Genomic DNA, 14,048 nt, shown 5'->3' on the forward strand with positions numbered 1-14,048 from the left:
CAAAGTCCATCTTTTGTGTCTGACCTGTTTAAGATAATGACCTCAAATTCTACCCATGTTGCTGCAAAATAAATGATTTCTTCTCTTTTCTAAATAACTTCCACTTTTACTTTAGATTCAGGAGGTACATGTGCAGGTTTGTTACCTAGGTAGTGTGACACTGAGGTTTGGGGTACAAATGATCCTGTCATTCAGGTAGTGAGCATAATACTGAATAGGTTTTATGCATTTCATTCCATCCCTTGCCCCCATCTTCCCTCCCCACTCTATTGTTCCCATCTTTATGTCCATGTGTATCCAATGCTTGGCTCCTACTTGTAGGTGAGAACATGTGGTATTTGGTTTTCTGTTCCTGCATTAATTCACTTAGAATAATGGCCTCCAGTCATATCCATGTTGCTGCAAAAACCATGATTTTGTTCTTTTTTATGACTGAGACTCCAAAAAGACAGGATTTCATTCTTTAAAAATATACATTGAAGTCAGATGGAAAGGCTTGCATTCCACCCTAAGAAGCTGGTCTTGTAACAAATTTTAAAGTTGTTCTGAATATCCGCTATGTGCCCTATAATGGGATCAGGATAATTATATTGGCCACTCAAGTAATGACTGATAAACTAGAAAGGTTCCCGTTTACTTTTTCTCAGAAGTCTTTTTCTATATTATTTCACACCTGTCTCAGTGAGTTTGGGCTGCTATAACAAATACCATAGATTAGGTGGCTTTAACAACAAGCATTGATTTCTCACAATTCTGGAGGCTGAGAAGTCTAAGATTAAGGTATCAGCCTGGTAGGGGCTCTCTTCCTGGTTTGCAGGTGGCCATCTTGCTGTATCTTCACAGGGAGGAGAGAGAGAGAGAGAGATCATCTTTCTGTTATCTCTTTTTATAAAGGCATTCATCTCATCATAAGGGGCTCCACCCTCATGACTTCATTGTCTCCCAAAGACCCTACCTCCAAATGCTATCACAATGGGGATAAGGGTTTCAACATAAGAATTTCGGGAAGATACAAACATTGAATACATATTCTATGTACTACGGAAGGTCTTCCCTAGTCAAGTTAATCTGCCTTTTTTATCTTCTGTGTTGGGCCATGCTTCTCAGACTTTAAAGTGTGTAAGAGTCACGTGGTGACCTTGTTAAAATGTAGATTCTGACAGAGTAGGTCTGGGGTGGAATGGGGCTGATTCTGCCTTTCTAATAAGCTCTTTGGTGATTCCAGCCCTGCTGGTCTTGGGGCTGTACTTTGAATAGCAAGGTTTCAGAGGGTGGACAATTTTTTATTAGATAGACAATGCAGTACACACAACTGGTTAAGAGCAAGTCTGGGTTTGAACCCTGACTGCTGCATGTGGCTGAGGACGAGTTACTTAATCTCTCTAAGCCTCTGTTTCCTGTAAAATGAGGACAACAAATAGTACCAACTTCAAATGGTTGCTTTAAAAGGCTTAGCACAGTACTTCATACTAAGAGATAATAGGAAATACCATAATAATAACAATAATGGCAAAAATAGTGACAATGGTAATATTTAGGATAGAAGGATAACCACATAAACTTGGTTGTATCCAATGACCCTTCCTGACAGCTCAGTGGTCAGGATTCTAAAATGGTACCTAATCCCCCTCCCACCAGATTTATGACAGTCTGATTAAGACTTTTTCCTCTCAGTCATGGAAACAGGAGTAGGTTCTTTTCTTGCTACAGGCTGGGCTTTTACATAGAGAACAGGCTCACAAAATAAAATACAAAGTGAAACATAACCTTTAAGAATATTTCCTAACTTTCCTCAACCCAGTGAGGAAGAAAAAGGGAAGATAACCAGCTCACAGGGAAATGAAGGTTTATAGCATCTCATCACTCCTGATAGAATTCCCTCTACACTGTAAAGCAGAAGGGTGTCAGATGTCACTCTAGCTGCTGGCCGGACCCCATGGGCTGAGTCTGGCTTTGATAATTCTGGAAACACATCACAGTAAGTGAATAGCAGCAGAAGCACGAACCGCAGCTGGTCTTGTCTCAAGCTGTCTTGGGGATATATGGTCACAGAAATGTCAATTTAAAAATCTAAACTCTTGAAACTTTTCAAGACAGGACAGACATTTATAAGCCATTCTGCCTAGGCCCAAGTAACCTAATGATTTTTTTAAAACATACTGCTAAGAGCTAATGACATTCTTATACTTCAGACATAGTTTTGTGTCAATTCAAACTGTTAGGAGGATCACATGATCCCAGGAGTTTGAGACCAGCCTGGGCAACATAGTGAAATCCTGTCACTACAAAAAATACAAAAACTAGCCATGCATGATGGTGTGTGCCTATAGTCCCAGCTTCTAGGGAGGAGGAGATGGGAAGATCACCTGAGCCCAGAGAGGTTGAGGCTGCTGTGGGCCATGATCACACCACTGCACTCCAGCCTCCGTGACAGAGCAAGACCCTGTCAAAGAAAAGAAAATAAAAAAGAAAAGAAAAGAAAGAAGAAAAGAAAAGAAAAAAGAAAGAGGGAGGGAGGGAAGAAGGGAGGAAGGGAGGGAGGGAGGAAGAAAGGAAGGAAGGAAGAAAGGGAGGGAGGGAGGGAGGGACGGAAAATCCAAACTGCTGTATTCCAACAAAGTTGTACAAAACCTATTTCACATTTAGGGTATATGGGCTTCAACTAATTAAGGTAATATTTTGATGACTAAAAGGAGAATGTCTTGTTTCAAATTGACAGAGGAAATGGTAGCCAAAGCCCTGGAACAATAAATTTTTCTAAACCCCTACAGTACAAAATCTGAGGCTACTGCTACCACCATAATGTTTGCAAAGATTTTCATGATTCACTAACAGTTATTACACTAAACTTGAGGGATGCATAATCTCAAGCCAACACACATAAATGAGACTTTTAGTAATTAAAGCTGTCCACACTCTATTATCCAGAAATACCATTTTTAAGAATGTTCTTTTAAGAAAAAAACAAAGTGGCAAAAATTCATGTCAACAAAATTCATAACAGTAGTCTTTATAACAAAAAAAATTGAACTAACTTTAATAACTAAAAGGGGAAGAAAAATATTTATCAATTGAATGGAATGTAATGAGACTGTTACTACTTTCAGTACCAGCTTCCACTGTTACGGTACTCTGATGTTACAGTGAAATAGCAACTCATAGGATTCTTGCAAAGAATATCTCATACTTCGCGATCAAAAACTGTGCAAAAATGGAGAAGCAATAATAGCATTAATGTTCCCATTTGGTTTAACATTTTACTTTCCTCCCCTCTAATTATCTACATGAGAAAGATAATTTTCTTTAATTATATGGCCTTTGTTCATTTTGTGCTGAAGTATCTATCTTAAGTACAAGAAATGATTTCAAGTCATTGTGATTACTGATGAGGATGACTATAAACTTTACTTTAATTACCTTCAAAAGAAAAATGAATTTCCATTTCTAAAAGTATGATGGACTAGATGTCTTCCTAACCTCCTACTGAAAATATTAAAATACTAGATAAAGTACTAAAATTTCTTTTTTTTATGGTGTAAAGATATACCTATATTTAGAATTAGTCAGCTGGACCCAGTTTAGATGATCCCAATTTTGTTGGCAACATCCAAAGCATTGTAATTAGGGGCCAGTTGAACATATGCCTCTTCTCTCCATCAGGCAGAATCAGGGTATTGACCTTGGCCACATCAGTGTCATAGAGCTTCTTCACAGCCTGGTGTGCTTGTTGGCTTTAACATCCACAATGAACACAAATGTGTTGTTGTCTTCTACCTTCTTCACGACAGACTCAGTGGTCAGCAGAAACTTTACGATAGCACAGTGGTCAAGCTGGTTTCTCCTGGGGGTGCTCTTCGGAGGATATTTAAGCTGCCTCTGGAGTCGCAGCGTCTTGGGCTGCCAGAAGGTGGGTGATGTGTGATGTGGTGGATCTTCCTTTTTTGCGCCTGTAGACACTTTTCAACACTGCCTTCTTGGCCTTCAAAGCCTTCACTTTAGCTTCGGCTTTAGGAGGGGCAAGAGCTTCCTTCTTCACTTTTGGCACCATCTTGTGAAAAGGGCTAAAACTTCCTTTTTAAAGGCATCAAGAGCCAAGCAAGACATTAAGAAACATTCAGAAGTCAAAAACTAAGTGACTGTGGAAACTCCGAAAGGTAAATACCACACAGAAACCTGCTTTTCTCCTGAGGTTATATCCCTAACTTAATGACCTTGAGTTTATATTTCCACAGCCTCCCAGGGATTGGAAGGGAGAAGAAATCGTAAGTGATTATTCCAATTAAAATGGGACCACAAAATACTACACCTTCTAAATAATAGTATACTAAAAGTAATCACAATCTTCTTCCCCCAAACCTCTAAAAAGAATTTCAGGGAAAATTGTCTGACCTTAGTGTTGAACAGAAAGTGGGAAAAAATCCTAAGTATTAATAACCACAATAGCTTTCTCTCTGTCTGCACCTAACTTCATACTACCTAGGTGGTATAAGAAACCTCAAGTTCAGAGAATCAAATAAAAATCTCTAGAGTAACTAACCTTCAAGTCATGCCTTAAAGAATTTCCACTGTTCTAAGAAATATCAATTCACAGTCATGAAAATTCACAAAATACACAGGAAAACAAGGTACTGTGAGTAAGAACCAGCAGAAACAACAAAGAACAAAATCAAATATATGAAAACTTTACATATTAGAGTACCAATCATAGAATATAAAATAAATATGTTAATATCTTCAGTGAACCAAGAGAATTAAAGCATGAGTAAAAAACAGGAATAAATAAACTATAAGTAAAAATCTGAAAAAGAACTAAATATATAATAATTGAAATTTAAAACTTAATGAATAAATTCTATAGCAGATTAAAGGCTGCTAAAGAGAGAATTGGTGACCTGGAAGGTAGAGCTCAATTACCCAGAGTAAAGCAGAAAGAGAAAAAGAGATAGAAAGTATAAAAGAAAGTTAAGTGACATAAAGCATTGAGGAAGAAGGTCTAAAACACATGTAATCAGATGACAGAAGGACAGAAGAGAGAAAACAGGATGAGGCAATTACTGAAGAAATAATGGCTGAGAACTTTTCAACATTTATGATAGACAACAATCCACAAACTTATAAAGGCCAAAAAGTTCCCAAGTGGGAAAATAAATCCATACTTACACATATCATAGTAATGGCAAAACACAAAAGACAAAATGATCTTAAATGCAACTAGAGAGAAAAGTCATATTACCTTTAAAGGAAAAACAACTGATAGCTAAATTTTCAACAACTAAAACCAGAAGACAAAGAACATATATTATTCACAGAAAATAATTATTAGTCTAGAATTCTGTATCCAAGAAAAATATCTTTAGAGACCAAGGGGAAAATCAATATAATTTGGAGGGGGGGCGGTGGGAAGGAAAATTAGAAAGTTTACTACCAACAAATTCTCATTAAAGAAAATTCTATGTATGCACTTCAGGGAGAAGGAAAGTAATCTCAGGTGGAAAGTCTGACATGCAAAGAAAATTGTAGATATGTTATCAGAGTGAACAGATAACCTACAAAACGGGAGAAAATTTTTGCAATCTACGCATCTGACAAAGGTCTAATATGCAGAATCTACATGGAACTTAAACAAATTTACAAGAAAAAAACAAACAACCCCATTATAAAGTGGGCAAAGGACATGAACAGACACTTCTCAAAAGTAGACATTCTTTTGAGACATACATTCAGTCAACAAACATATGGAAAAAAGCTCAGCATCACAGATTATTAGAGAAATGAAAATCAAAACCATAATGAGAGCCATCTCATGTCAGTCAGAATGGCTATTACTAAAAAGTGAAAAAGCAACAGATGCTGACGAGTGGGTGGAAAAAAAGGAAGTATTTTTTTCAATGGAGTCTTGCTCTGTCACCTAGGCTAGAGTGCAGTGGCATGATCTTGGCTCACTGCAACCTCTGCCTCCCAGGTTCAAGTGGTTCTCATGCCTCAGCCTCCTGTGTAGCTGGGATTACAGGCATCCACCACCATTCCAGGCTAATTTTTATATTTTTAGTTGACACAAGGTTTCACTATGTTGGCCAGGCTGCTCTCGAACTCCTGACCTCAGGTGATCCACCCACCTTGGCCCCCCAAGGTGCTGGGATTACAAGTGTTAGCAACCACATCTGTCAGAAAATGGAACACTTTTACACTGTTGGTAGAAGTATATATTAGTTCAACCATTGTGGAAGACAGTGTGGCAATTCCTCAAAGACCTAGAGGCAGAAATACCATTGGACCCAGCAATCCCATTATTGGATATGTACCCAAAGGAATATAAATCATTCTATTATAAAGATACATGCACATGTATGTTCACTGCAGCACTATTCACAATAGCAAAGATATGGAATCAACCTAAATCGCCATCAATGATAGACTGGATAAAGAAAATGTGGCACACATACACCATGGGATACTATGCAGCCATAAAATGGAACAAGATTATGTCCTTTGCAGGGAAATGGATGGAGCTGGAAGTCATTATCCTCAGCAAACCAGCACAGGAACAGGAAACCAAATATCATATGTTTTCATTTATAAAGTGGGAGCTGGATGATGAGAAAACATGGACACATGAGGGAGAAGAGCAACACACATGGGGCCTATTGAAGAGTAGAGGGTGGGAGGAGGGAGAGCATCAGGAAAAATACTAATGGATGCTGGGCTTAATACCTAGGTGATGATGGGATGATCTGTGCAGCAAACCATCATGGCACATGTTTACCTATATAACAAACCTGCACATCTGGCACATGTATCACTGAACTTAAAAGTTGAAAAAAAAAAGAGAAAAAAAAAAATAAAAAAAAAAAAAAAAAAAAAAGAAGAAAAGAAAATTGTAGATAGGTGATAGAAAACAAAACACTGATTCTTATAAAATAAAAATGATAAAGTTTATAGAGCTAAACAAAAATAATGAAATTATATTACATAGCAACAATAACATAATAACATATAAGACAGAGCAGGTAAGCCAGGAGTGATGTAATTAGAATTAAAATGTTCTAAGATTCAACACAGTACTGGAAGTCTTAGCCAGGGCAATCAGATGAGAGAAATAAATAAAAGACATCTAAATAGAAAAATAAGTCATCTGCAGATAGGAGGCAGGAATAGATTGCAGCTCCAACTCAGTTGGACAGAGCAGCATGTGGAACTCACAATGCGAATTTTTGCTCCAGAACGACTGCAGGAATAAATCAGGAAACCTGAGAGGACCCATGTACCCCCTGAAGGAAGGGGATTGCTCTTGCAGGACCCAGGAGACACCCCAAATACTGTGCTGGTATTTATGGCTGAGAGATCCACAGACAGTTCACATCACAGGACTTTGTGCAGACAAGCCCCAGTACCAGCCAAGAGCCTGATAGACTTGCTGGGTGGCTAGATTCAGAAGAGAGATAACAATCACTACATCTCAGCTCTCAGGAAGCCATATCCTTAGGAAAGGGAGGAGAGTGCTACATCAGAAGAACACCCCATGGGATAAAAGAATCTGAATATTAGCCTTCAGCCCTAGACCTTCCCTCTGACAGAGACTACCCAAATAAGAAGGAACTAGAAAACCAACTCTGGTAATATGACAAAACAAGGTTTTTTAACAGCTCAAAAAAATCACACTAGCTCACTAACAACGGACCCAAACCAAGAAGAAATCCATGATTCACCTAAAAAGAATTCAGGAAGTTAGTTATTAAGGGAAGGTTATTATAATCAGGAAGTATAATATTATATTCAGGAGGTTATTATAATTAGGGAAGTATCAGAGAAAGGCAAAGCTCAATATAAGGAAATCCAAAAACTGATACATGTGAAAGCAGAAATATTCAGGGAACTAGATAGCATAAATAAAAAACAAAACTTCACGAAACAATGGACACACTTATAGAAATGCAAAATGCTCTTGAAAGTCTCAGCAATAGAATTGAACAAGTGAAAGAAAGGAATTCAGATGTCAAAGACAAGGTCTTCAAATTAACCTAATCCAAAAAAGACAAAGAAAAAAGAATTTAAAAATATGAATGAAGCCTGGGATTATGTTAAATAACCAAACTTAAGAATTATCAGTGTTCCTGAGGAAGAAGAGAAATCTAAAAGTTTGGAAAACATGTTTGGGAGAATAATTGAGGAAAACTCTCCAGACCCTGCTAGAGTCCTAGACATCCAAATACAAGAAGTATAAAGAACACCTGGGAAATTCATCACACCTAGGCACATTATCATCAGATTATCTAAAGTTAAGATGAAGGAAAGAATCTTAAGAGCTGTGAGACAAAAGCACCAGATAACCCATGAGAATAACCTATCAGATTAACAGCAGATTTCTCAGCAGAAACCCTAAAAGCTAGAAGGGACTGAGGCCCTATCTTCAGCCTCCTCAAACAAAACAATTAACAGCCAATAATTTTGTATCCAGTGAAACTAAGCTTCATAAGTGAAGGAAAGATACAGATTTTTTTTCAGATGAACAAATGCTGAGAGAATTCACCACTACCAAGCCACCACTAAAAGAACTGCTAAAAAGAGCTCTAAATCTTGAAAAAATCCTGGAAATGCATCAAGACGGAACTTCTTTAAAGCATAAATCTCATAGGATCTATAAAAGAAAAATACAATTTAAAAAACAAAAACAAAAAACCAAGGTATACAGGCAATAAATGGTACAATGAATGGAATGGTACCTCACATCTCAATACTAACATTGAATGTAAATGGCTTAAGTGCTCCATTTAAAAGACACAGAACTGCAGAATGGATAAGAATTCATCAAACAACTATCTGCTGCCTTCAAGAGACTCACCTAACACATAAGGACTCACACATACTTAAGGTAAAGGGGTAGAAAAAGACATTCCAGGCAAAGGGACAACAAAAGCGAGTAGGAGTAGCTGGTCTTATATCAGACATGGCAAACTTTAAAGCAATAGCAGTTAAAAAAGACAAAGAAGGACATTATATAATGATAAAAGGCCTTGTCCAACAGGAAAATATCACAATCCTAAATATATATGCACCTAACTCTGGAGCTCCCAAATTTATAAAATAATTACTAATAGACCTAAGAAATGAGATAGACAGCAACACAATAATAGTGGGAGACCTCAATACTCCACTGACAGCACTAGACAGGTCATCAAGCCAGAGAGTTGACAAAGAGACAATGGATTTAAAACTATACCCTGGGACAAATGGACTTAACAGATATTTACAGAACATTCTACCCAACAACCACAGAATATACATTCTCTTCAACAGCACATGGAACTTTCTCCAGGACAGACCATATGATAGGCCACAAAACAAGCCTCAATAAATTTAAGAAAATTGAAATTATACCAAGCACTCTCTCAGACCACAGTGGAATAAAACTGGAAATCAACTCCAAAAGGAACCTTCAAAATCAAGCAAATACATGGAAATTAAATAATCTGTTTCTGAATGATCATTAAGTCAAAAATGAAATCAAAATGAAAATTAAAAAATTCTTTGATATGAATGACAATAGTGACACAACTTATTGAAACCTCTGGGACACAGCAAAGGCAGTGCTAAGAGGATTTCTTCATAGCCCTATATGCCTACATCAAAAAGGCTGAAAAAGCACAAACAAATAATTTAAGGTCATACCTCAAGGAACTAGAAAAACAAGAACAAACCAAACCCAAACCCAGCAGAAGAAAGGAATTAACCAAAAGGAGAACAGAATTAAATGAAATTGAAACAAACAAACAAACAGAAATACAAAGATAAATCAGCTTCTCCAAGATAACACCAAATGGTAGATTATGCTGGTGCAGCACGGAGGGAGGTGGGGGAAGAGGTCCCACGGGGCCCTGAGATGGGGAACAGTGGTGGCTTTCAGGGAGGCTCTGGCAGTAGCATCCAGGGCCAGGGTTGCAGACATGCAAGGCAAAGTGAGGACAAGGAGTGGATGCCCTTCACCAAGCTAGGCCGCCTGGTCAAGGACATGAAGATGAAGTCCCTGGAAGAGATCTATCTCTTCTCCCTGCCCATCAAGGAGTCTGAGATCATTGGCTTTTTCCTGGGGACCTCTCTTAAGGATGAAGTTTTGAATACTATGCCGGTGCAGAAGCAGACCCATGCAGGCCAGCACACCAGGTTCAAGGCATTTGTTGCCATTGGGTACTACAATGGCCACATTGGTCTGGGTGTTAAGTGTTCCAAGGTAGTGGTCACTGCTATCTGCAGAGCCATGATCCTGGCCAAGCTCTCCATTGTTCCCATGAGCAGAGGCTACTGGAGGAACAAGATTGGAAAGCCCCATACCATCCCTTGCAAGATGACAGGCCACTGCAGCTCTGTGCTGGTGACCTCATCCCTGTGCCCTGGGGCACTGGCATTGTCTCAGCCCCTGTACTCATGAAACTGACGATGATGGCTGGTATCAATGACTGCCACAGCTCAGCCAAGGGCTACACTGCCACCCTGGGCAACTTCAGCCAGGTCATCCTTGATGCCATCTCTAAGACCTACAGCTACTTGACTCCCAGTCTCTGGAAGGAGACTGTATTCACCAAGTCTCCCTAAAAATAATTCGCTGACCACCTCGTCAAGACCCACACCAGAGTCTCTGTGCAGAGGACCCAAGCTTCAGCTGTGGCTATAACATAGGGTTTTTATACAAGAAAAATAAAGTGAATAAAGCCTGAAAAAAAAAGATAAATCAAACAAAATGCTGGTTCTTTGAAAAGATAAATAAAACTGATAGACCATTAGCAAGATTAACCAAGAAAAGGAGAGAAAATCCAAATAAGCTCAGTAAGACATGAAATGGGAGATATTACAACTGACACCACAGGGAAAAAAAAGATCATTCAAGGTTAGTATGAACATCTTTACACACATAAAATAGAAAACCTAGAAGAGATGGATAAATTCTTGGAAAGATACAACCCTCTAGCTTAAATCAGAACGAATTAGATACCCTGAACAGACCAATAACAAGCAGATTGAAATGGTAATTTAAAAATTACCAACAGCAACAAAAAAAGTCCAGGACCAGACAGATTCACAGCAGATTTCTACCAGACATTCAAAGAAGAATTGGTACCAATTCTATTGACACTATTCTATAAGATAGAGAAAGAGGGATCCTTCCCTAAATAATTCTATGAAACCACTATCACCCTAATACCAAAAACAGGCTTCATAGGATTATTTAGTGAGGGACACCTCCTTCTGTATCTTGTAGAATAGTGTCAATAGGATTGGTACCAATTCTTCTTTGAATGTCTGCCAAAAGCAATCTACAAATTCAGTGCAATTCCCATCAAAATACCACCATAATTCCTCACAGAATTAGAAAAAACAATTCTAAAATCCATATGGAACCAAAACAGAGTCCTCATAGCCAAAGCAAGGCTATGCAAAAAGAACTAATCTGGAGGCATCATATTACCTGATTTCAAACTATACTATAAGGCCATAGTCACCAAAATAGCATGGTACTGGTATAAAAATAGGCACATAGACCAATGGAACAGAATAGAGAACCCAGAAATAAACCCAAATACTTACAGGCAACTGATCTTCAAAGCAAACAAAAACATAAAGTGGGGAAAGGATGCCCGTTTCAACAAATGGTGCTGGGACAACTGGCAAGCCACATGTAGGAGAAAGAAACTGGATCCTCCTCTCTCACTTTATACAAAAATCAATTCAAGATGGATTAAGAACTTAAATCTAAAACCTGAAACTATAAAAATTCTAAAAGATAACATTGGAAAAATTCTTCTAGACATTGGCTTAGGCAAAGATTTCATTACGAAAAACCCAAAAGCAAATGCAATAAAAACAAAGATAAATAGCTGAGACTTAAAAGGAACAGACAGTAGAGTAAACAGACAACCCACAGAATGGAAATAAATCTTCACCATTTATACATCTGACAAAGGACTAATATCCAGAATCTACAATGAATTTAAACAAATCAACAAGAAAAAACCAATCTCATCAAAAAGTGAGCTAAGGACATGAATAGACAATTCTCAAAAGAAGATATAGAAGTGGCCAGCAAACATGAAAAAATGCTCAACATCACTACTGATCAGGGACTTGCAAATCAAAACCACAATGCAATTTGTCATCTTACTCATGCTAAAATGGCTATAATCAAAAAATAGTAGATGTTGGCATGGATATGGTGAACGGCAGTGGGAATGTAAACTAGTACAACCACTATGGAAAACAGTGTGGAGATTTCTTAAAGAACTAAAATTAGAACTACCATTTGATCCAGTAATCCCACTACTGGGTATCTACCCAGAGGAAAAGAAGTCATTATATGAAAAAGATGCTTGCATATGCATGTTTATAGCAGCATAATTCACAATTGCAAAAACATGGAACCAACCCAAATGCCCATCAATCAATGACTGGATAAAGAAACTGTGATGTATAGATACAATGGAATACTGCCCAGCCATAAAAAGGAATTAATTAATGGCATTCATAGTGACCTGGGTGAGATTAGAGACTATTATTCTAAGTGAAGTAACTCAAGAGTGGAAAACCAAATATCATATGTTCTCACTCGTAAGTGGGAGTTAAGCTATGAGGAAGCAAAGGCATAAGAATGACACAATAAACTTTGGGGACTCAAAGGGAAAGGGTGGAAAGGGGGTGAGTGATAAAAGACTACAAATAGGGTGCAGTGTATACTGCTCAGGTGATGGGTGCACTAAAATCTCACAGATCACCACTAAAGAACTTACTCATGTAACAAACATTACCTGTTCCCCAATAACCTAGGGAAATTTTAAAAAGTAAAGTAAAAAAGTCAAATTATCTTTCTTCACTGATGATATGATTATATAGCTAGAAAACTCTAAAGACTTTACCAAAAGGTTCCTAAAACTGATAAATGACCTCTGTAAAGTTTCAGGATACAAAATTAATTTACAAAAATCAGTAGCATTTCTATACAACAATAACCAACACACACACAATACACAATACACACACACAACACAAACTTTGTATTTCTATAAAACAATATCCAGAATTATAAGTAACTTAAACAAATTCAATAGACACTTTCCAAAAGAAGACATAAAAGTGGCCAACAACATTCTTCTCAGCACCACATCGCACTTTACTCTAAAAGTGGCCACATAATTGGAAGTAAATCACTCTCAGCAAATGCAAAAGAACGGAAATCATAACAGTCTCTCAGACCACAGTGCAATCAAATTAGAACTCAGGATTAAGAAACTCACTCAAAACCACACAACTACATGGAAACCGAACAACTTGCACCTGAAAAGGAATAAACAATGAAATGAAGGCAGAAATAAAAATGTTCTTCGAAACCAATGAGAACAAAGACACAACATACCACAATCTCTGGGACACATTTAAAGGAGAGCCTAGAGGGAAATTTATAGCAATAAATGCCCACATGAGAAGCAAGGAAAGATCTAAAATCAATACCTTATCATCAAAATTGAAAGAGCTAGAGGAGTAAGATCAAAAAAACTCAAAAGCAAGCAGAAGACAAGAAATAACTAAGATCAGAGCAGAACTGAAGGAGATAGAGACACAAAAAACCCTTCAAAATATCAATAAATCCAGGAGCTGGTTTTTTGAAAAGATCAACAAAATAGACCACTAGCCAGACTAATAAAAAAGAAGAGATAATTGAATAGATGCAATAAAAAATGATAAAGGGGAGATCATCACCAATTCCACAGAAATACAAACTACCTTTAGAGAATACTACAAACAGCTCTATGCACATAAACCAGTAAATCTGGAAGAAATGGATACATTCCTGCACACTTGCACCCTCCCAAGACTAAACCATGAAGAAGTTGAAACCCTGAATAGACCAATAACAAGGTTTGAAGTTGAGGCAGCAATTAATAGCCTACCAACCAAAAAATGTCCAGGTCCAGATGGGTTCATAGCTGAATTCTACCAGACATACAAAGAGGAGCTGGTACCACTCCTTCTGAAACTATTCCAAACAATCCAAAAAGAGGGAATCC

General features: G+C 37.7%; 1 pseudogene; it reads left to right on the plus strand.

Moving 5' to 3' along the window:
- The first annotated feature begins 9,814 nt into the window (after positions 1-9,814).
- Positions 9,815-10,711, plus strand: LOC108303749 (annotated as a pseudogene).
- Positions 10,712-14,048: the final 3,337 nt, after the last annotated feature.

Source organism: Cebus imitator, unplaced genomic scaffold (genome assembly GCF_001604975.1).
Source record: "Cebus imitator isolate Cc_AM_T3 unplaced genomic scaffold, Cebus_imitator-1.0 Scaffold50, whole genome shotgun sequence".
Lineage (NCBI taxonomy): Eukaryota > Metazoa > Chordata > Mammalia > Primates > Cebidae > Cebus > Cebus imitator.